The sequence below is a fragment of the Sinocyclocheilus rhinocerous genome, unplaced genomic scaffold (genome assembly GCF_001515625.1).
Source record: "Sinocyclocheilus rhinocerous isolate Xijiao unplaced genomic scaffold, SAMN03320098_v1.1 scaffold720, whole genome shotgun sequence".
Lineage (NCBI taxonomy): Eukaryota > Metazoa > Chordata > Actinopteri > Cypriniformes > Cyprinidae > Sinocyclocheilus > Sinocyclocheilus rhinocerous.
The window spans coordinates 474,970-482,715 of NW_015653468.1; the positions used below are offsets into that span (position 1 = coordinate 474,970).

Consider the following 7,746-nt stretch of genomic DNA (forward strand, 5'->3'; position numbering starts at 1 on the left):
TTCCAGAAGTGGTCTGGCTTTTTTAGATGTTTTTTGGCAAAGTCAAATGGCCTTGTTTGCACCTTGTGGTGAACCCTCTGTATTTGCTCTCATGAAGTCTTCTCTTGATTGTAGACTTTGACAGTGACACACCTACCTGGAGACCATTCTTCTCTTGGCTGGATGTTGTGAAAGGGTTTTTCTTTACCATGGAGAGGATCCTCTGATCATCCACCACTGTTGTCCTCCGTGAATGTCCAGGCCTTTTAATGTTGCTCAGCTCACCGGTGCGTACTTTTTTCTCAGAATGTAGGCTACTAAACTGTTGAGTTGACCACTCCTAATGTTCCTGATATCTCTCTGATAGATCAAAGTGTGCACTTTAAACACGTATTCATTATATAACTGCAACGTGAATATGTTTTGGTCAGCAGCTAAAAAAATAATAATAATTGTGCCTGTGTCCAAAAATATATTATATTTTATAATATATTAAATATAAATAATATTATATATTATATTTTATATCAAATATAAAATATAATATATTAAAATCGCGAACATACTGACAGGACCAAAAACTAGAGTTTTAAAGCTAAACATGTCACAGTTTGTAAAGCGACTAACCTCTTGGAAAAACCTAACAACTACTAAATGGATTTAAAACAACTTTGCAACTGACCATGAATTGCCGTAATATTGTTGAGTCATTTTTAAACGTGAACGTTAACTCAGTAAGTGTTCGATTACATTTGGCTGGATCTTATTGGTCCCAATACTTACTATTAGTCGTACCTATTAGATTGTTTAGTTTAGGCCTACTGCTTAACAAAAGTTCCCTTACGAAAGTTAACCATGGAGTTATTGTAGTAAAAGTGTAGTAACCACGGTTTTTTGGCTTATTGATTACCATTTGTATAACAACAGTTTTACTACAAATATACCATGGTTAAACTATGGTTAGGGTAGCAAACCCATGGTTAATTTGTGTTTACCATGGTTTAACTACAGTAACCATAGTTTGTTTTTGTTTTTTTGTAATAAAACCATGGTTAATTTTCGTAAGGGTTATTTGTTTATATTTTTCGTGTTTGTTTGTCTGCATCTCAATATATACATATTGGACATTATTAGGTTCATGCAATTTTCGTTCGTTGGTGGTTCCTGAAATTAAAAGTAAAAGTAAAAAAAGGCATAGACTAGCCTACTAATTTACTTGAAAGTGCTGTTAGTTTCTTTGTGTAATTCAATTCTATTGCAGATTTTATAACTTATAATACATTTTTCTACATTTCTTATTAAATACTGCTGTTTTAATTGTATTTTCGACTAAGTCACACAAATTGTGAAATGTCCTCTCATAACAGTCGCGATTTACAAACGCGTTGCGAATCGGTTCAACTGAATCAATATAAAGAACCGTTTCAAAACAGCGATTCCTTTGCGAATCGGACCTCGCTGGGAAGGGATGAGGGAAGGGTGGAGTGGCCGAGGAGAGACTGTCTGCGTTCAGATGGAGGATTAAGCTGGTCCCTATCCTGACAGCATCCAGCACCGACACGCAGACCAAACATCATTCCACACCTGTCTGTCCCGTCTGTATCAGCCGGATCCTGCTCCCTTCATCCCGTGCTGGCTCTCCATCGCCGGACCGCACCGGTCCACACCCCCGGACCGAACGGACCGGTGTCCTTTCAAACCACGAGGTGGGTGCAGCTGTCTCTGTTGTTCTTCTGCATGTTCATTCACTGGACATGTGTTTGTGTGCCAACAAGGAGCATTTTTTTAGAGGATCAAGGGTTGTTATTTTTAGGGTTTAGATTCATTTCTATTGTGCGCTCACTGCTGTTCAGACGGACGGAGAGCGAGATTCAAATCGGATTAAGATTAAACGGGAGAACCAACGAAAGATTGACCATTTTTCTTTGCTTACTACATTACCACACATGACGACTTCTCTCTCAAATGAGATGACGTATGGATTTGGGAAAAAAATCTGTTCAACACATTGGATCGAGGAAATACAGTCAGTCTGAGCGGAGTAGGTCATGTTGGGTTTCGCGTCGGACGTGAAAATGATCTAATTGTTCAAAATAATAATGATTATAAAAATGAGTCTGCTTTTTAGTCTGATTGTCATACTAGTCTCATCATGATTGCTTAACGCTGATTAGGCATCTTAGTTGTGTGAATGGAGTGCGTTGTAGTGATTCGTAAACGAATCGTTCGTTTGAATCGGTTCCTTGTAATGAATTGGTCTGAAGCGAATCTGGTTATCAGATAAATAGGTGTGTTTTTAATGAATTATGACTATAATACGTAAAATGCACAAGACACCAAATTAGTATTTCCTTGTTTGTATGTGAGATTTTAGGCGAACTATGGCTATAATACAAAGTAGCTACATTGTCACATTTGTATTTTTTAACGATCAGACTTGAGCTTGAATAAACAGCACGTTGCTTACTGAGATAAACGTAAAAACGCAAGCATGTAGTGATTCGTAAAAATCGTTCGTTTGAATCGGTTCCTTGTAATGAATTGGTCTGAAGCGAATCTGGTTATCAGATAAATAGGTGTGTGTTTTTAATGAATTATGACTATAATACGTAAAATGCACAAGACACCAAATTAGTATTTCCTTGTTTGTATGTGAGATTTTAGGCGAACTATGGCTATAATACAAAGTAGCTACATTGTCACATTTGTATTTTTTAACGATCAGACTTGAGCTTGAATAAACAGCACGTTGCTTACTGAGATAAACGTAAAAACGCAAGCAGCTCTGTTACGCTTAATATAAAACTGTTTTAAATCCTGTCATTGATTCGTTTTAAATGAATGAACAGTTCAACAGAATCGATTCGGCTTAATGACTCGGGCATGCCTAGCACTCGTGTGTTTACTATTGTTCAGTGAACGCTGGTTATTTTGGAGACGCGCTCTTGACGCGGCGCTGTTCTTGCACGCACTGTGGCTTTTGCGTTGCGTTTGGACTATAATTGTCTCAGACTGCACATATGTTGTGGAAATAAACTAAGATTTACTCTGGAGTTGTAAATCTCGTAGACCATGTGATTATGTCTTACAGTGGGAGAGGGAGCACTGCTGTTTTGAATGAGTGAGGTGTGGCATAGGCACCCTCTTTCTCTCCCTCGCCTTCTCTGTTTTTTTGGGCGCTTGGGCACACCATGTACACTGCATTAGATGTTATGCTCTATTCCTGCAATGTTTAGATGTTTTGAGCTTTATTTTGCATGTATTTACATGGGGAGTGGATTGTAATTATGTGCTCACACGACCATGTGCGCACGCACGCCACAGCCAAATGTACTAGATAGATGATCTCATTATGTCAGGAGGAAGTGTAGAGAATAACGAGCATGATTATTTATTGTAGAAAGTGTAGGAATTGTAGAGAATAAGGAACATGATTATTTAGTGGTGTGTGTGTGTGTAATGTTCTGTACATGCTGAATCTAGAGACAAAACAGGCTACAGAAGTGAAACAGGCTACAGAACTTGGTGCATAATACCATAATAAGACATTATTTTACATTAATCTTTTAAACTTTAACATACATATTTGTTTTATTATGATTTTATTTTACTAGGGTTGATATCTACTAACAGCAAGATTTCTTATAAAACAAAGTGTAGGGAGTAGGGACATAACTGTAAATTTTTATTAAACAGGTATATTTTATTATTAATGGGAATTAAATTATATTTAACATTAAATATTGAGTCATGGTCTGAGGGGTGAAAGATATTGCCATTATTTAAATCCATTTACTTTATTTAAAATTAAAATAAAGATGAAATCAAATGAAACTGTACATTTATCTAAATAACAATCTGGTGCTATTTTTCATAGTTAGTAAAGTATAATACAACAATATAATACAATGGCAGTATTACAATCTTTGATTTGAAGTAAAAAAAAAAATAGGTATTTGAAAATCAAAGACAAAAAGGCAAAAGAAAAATACATTTTGAAGCAATAACTCAAAGTAATCAAAAAATAATACACTTTATGAAACTCTATAATTTGGCAATTAAACATGATTTTTTTAAAAGTTGAAATAACAGTGACTTATGACATCTAGAGAGGGAAATACCAATGTTTATCTTCAAGAGCTCAGCAGGTTTGTTTTGAAAGTTTCACATGTTATGTTATGCAAATTAAATTGCCATTTTTGCTTCCTGAACCATGACTGTTGTGTTCTATTACGGGATATTGTTTCACATGTCAAGAATTAACATGTGTGTGTTTGGGTTAGAGAAGTCTTCTGCTCGGTGTGTGTGTGTGTGTGTGTGTGTGTATGTGTGTGTCTAGTCTACGTGTGTGTGTCTACGTGTGTGTGTGTGTATTCTCAGCATTTTGTGTGACTTAAGGTTCAGCTGATGACTTGGTGATGAATGGAGAACATATGATGTAGTTCCAGTACAGAAAAACGGCCTGCTGTGCTTACACATCAGGAAATACAGGAAGCTCCTGTGACCCAAATTCACTCTTACTTCATGACACACACACACACAAACATGCACAGGTTTTTCTACCTATGATGCGCCTCTTTCATGGTCTCTGGCCTTCTCTTGTCTACATAATTGGATCATTTATGTCTAAATGAACCACTTTGCTTAATTGAACATCTAATCTGAACCACTTTTTGTAAAGTACTTACAGTGTGAGTTTGTTTTTAAAGGTTAATGGTCTTTGTGGTATTTTAGTATCATGTTATTATATTTTTATATTATTTATATTTGCCATATATATTAATATTGTTAATATTTTGAATTAGTTTTTACTGTATATATATATATATATATACAGTGGGTACGGAAAGTATTCAGACCCCCTTAAATTTTTCACTCTTTGTTATATTGCAGCCATTTGCTAAAATCATTTAAGTTAATTTTTTTTCCTCATTAATGTACACACAGCACCCCATCTTGACAGAAAAACACAGAATTGTTGACATCTTTGCAGATTTATTAAAAAAGAAAAACGGAAATATCACATGGTCCTAAGTATTCAGACACTTTGCTCCTAAATGAAAATGTTGTTTTGAAGTTTCTACCTTAAGGTTTTTTAATATATTGTATTGTATATTCCTTAAAATTTATTTTATTTTAAGTAACAGGTTTTTTATGGTTTTAGTTTTAGTTAATTATAATAACCTACTTTAGTTTGCGTCACAGCCTGGGGAAACTATAATTTGCTACTTGCTATTGCTATCAGGTGGTGTTTATAATTTAGAGGGAGTGGCCTTTTCATTCCATAGAGAATTTTATTGATTGAAAATTTGTGTACATCCTGTCAAACAAGTTTTTTTCCTTGCTGAAATTTAATTTAGTGTATTTTTAGCACAATCTATGAGACACAGACTAAAAGCAGCCTGCACTTTTAGTGTATTTTTTAAATTTCAGTACCAACTTATCATGTCCCAAGACACAGACCCCCGGAAGTCTCTACATTCTCTAATTACCAGATGTGAGTCATTAACAAGTGCAAATGCCGAATATTAATCTCCAAATGGTACCTAGATTTACCAGCATGCTGGGAACTGAAAGCCCTCGGTCGCCGTCGCTGATGGAATTGAATTGAGAGGTTGCACAAAAGGTTCTTTCTTTTATTATGCTAATGGACGGCTCTGACAGGCAGAACGGGGAAGAGAAGGGCGATTTAATTAGTGCTAAAGAGGAAACGTGGAATCATTTTCAAAACACACAACAAACTGCTGACTGGCACAGACAAAGCAAAGAAAACACCATTATACTAGGGCTCAACCATTTATTTGGCTGTTAGTTAATGGGTATAGGATGAAACAAATCTGATCTAGTTACAGACTGAAGCTGTGAACCGCAACGTGCCTGCTGCATTTCTTTAGTCCTCAAGTGGTGCAGTGCCAACCCGGGACTGAACCCTTGTTTTAAGAGCATATGCCACATCTTATCACGTTATTCAGGAATGTGATGCAGCAGAGAACAGTCAATAGAGCTGGACGTGATGCATTACATTTGACGTGCATTTGCGCTATGTGAAATGTTAGAAATCTCGGTGGAATCTCTAAAATTCAGTGGCATTTAGACCTGGAGGGCAAATGGTTAATAGCTTCTTTCTTTGAGTCTCTCAGTGTGCAGAACTACTTATGCATGAACCTACTATTGGAAAGCAGTCAAGTATTATATCAATATGTCCCTCTTAAAGTCTTTTTTCTCTTTCTAAATAAGAACTTGTTTCTAAAATACGTCTAAATAATTATTAAATATTAGGGCTAAAAGGAATGGTCATTTACTTCTCTTCTTGTTACTCCAAACCCATATTATTTAGGAATCTCTGAACAGCTGTTTTATATACTATGAAAGAATTTTGTAACCATACTCTGACAAACTCCAAAAATAAAATAAACCATAAAAGTCTGAAGTTTAAGTTATCAGAACAGTCTCCAAGTTATCATTTACTAAAAGTCTTGCATGCATATTTGTTTTCAATCTCAAGGTTGAATATATGTGAAACAAATGTCATTTGAGAGCTGAGAGAGAGAAGATTTTCATTGTAAAATGTCTTTTCAAAACTATTATTTTTGCATAGAGTTTGACCGCTTTCCCAGTCGGGACATTACCTTCAACATTAAAAATGTGGTTGGAATAATGTCCGTTTTTGTTTCAATGCTGAGAAAGTTGAAACTTGTTTCTAAAATACGTCTAAATAATTATTAAATATTAGGGCTAAAAGGAATGGTCATTTACTTCTCTTCTTGTTACTCCAAACCCATATTATTTAGGAATCTCTGAACAGCTGTTTTATATACTATGAAATAATTTTGTAACCATACTCTGACAAACTCCAAAAATGGCAAATAAACCATAAAAGTCTGAAGTTTAAGTTATCAGAACAGTCTCCAAGTTATCATTTACTAAAAGTCTTGCATGCATATTTGTTTTCAATCTCAAGGTTGAATATATGTGAAACAAATGTCATTTGAGAGCTGAGACAAAGAAGATTTTCATTGTAAAATGTCTTTTCAAAACTATTATTTTTGCATAGAGTTTGACCGCTTTCCCAGTCGGGACATTACCTTCAACATTAAAAATGTGGTTGGAATAATGTCCGTTTTTGTTTCAATGCTGAGAAAGTTGAAAGAACATTAATACTGTAAAGGTTAACAAAATACAAGGGGCCAGATTTACTATCAGTTTGCACCAGCGCAAACCCTCATTTGGCATTAAAAAACTACTGTCAGGATTTACTAAAGACACACAGTGGGAAATTAGCACTGAAATGGCATGGAAACAGTTATTTTTGCGACTCACCTTATTGAATATGCATTTGTAAGGGTTTCCCTTTCAATCTGTAAATTTATGGGAGGAGAGTATTTAAATGAATCACGCAACGCGATTTACTAAGATTTGCATTCGTCAGTTCACTGGTATTTGTGGCATTATTTAACGCCCCAAAAATCCATATCTTAAAGGGCATATCTTACTAATTTTCATTTTTGGGTGAACTAACTCTTTAAAGCAGGCGGTAATTTGCGCTGCTCTTGGTAGATTGCGCTGGTCATTATGGAAATGAGATGTTGCGTCTATGTTCTTTAACCCTTAAATGCATACCTCGGGTCTTTAGCGACCCGGGACATCATTCTCTACCCCCTCCCTCCTTCATTTTTTAAAGTTAGACATCAACTTTCTTAGTATTCCTCAATCTATTCATTATAAACAATATAACAAGAAAAAAATAGTAAAATATAAAAGAATGCC

General features: G+C 35.3%; 1 protein-coding gene across 4 annotated transcripts in view; it reads left to right on the forward strand.

Moving 5' to 3' along the window:
• Positions 1-1,454: 1,454 nt before the first annotated feature.
• Positions 1,455-7,746, forward strand: part of LOC107716033 (FERM and PDZ domain-containing protein 1-like) — a 46,703-nt gene continuing 40,411 nt past the window's right edge. For 3 of the 4 annotated variants that reach the window (XM_016522348.1, XM_016522347.1, XM_016522349.1), the window contains exon 1: positions 1,455-1,685. The gene's annotated coding sequence lies outside the window, so the exon portion shown is untranslated. Of the gene's footprint in view, positions 1,686-3,010; positions 3,106-7,746 lie in introns of those variants that run through there. The other variant, XM_016522350.1, reaches the window with a different exon arrangement.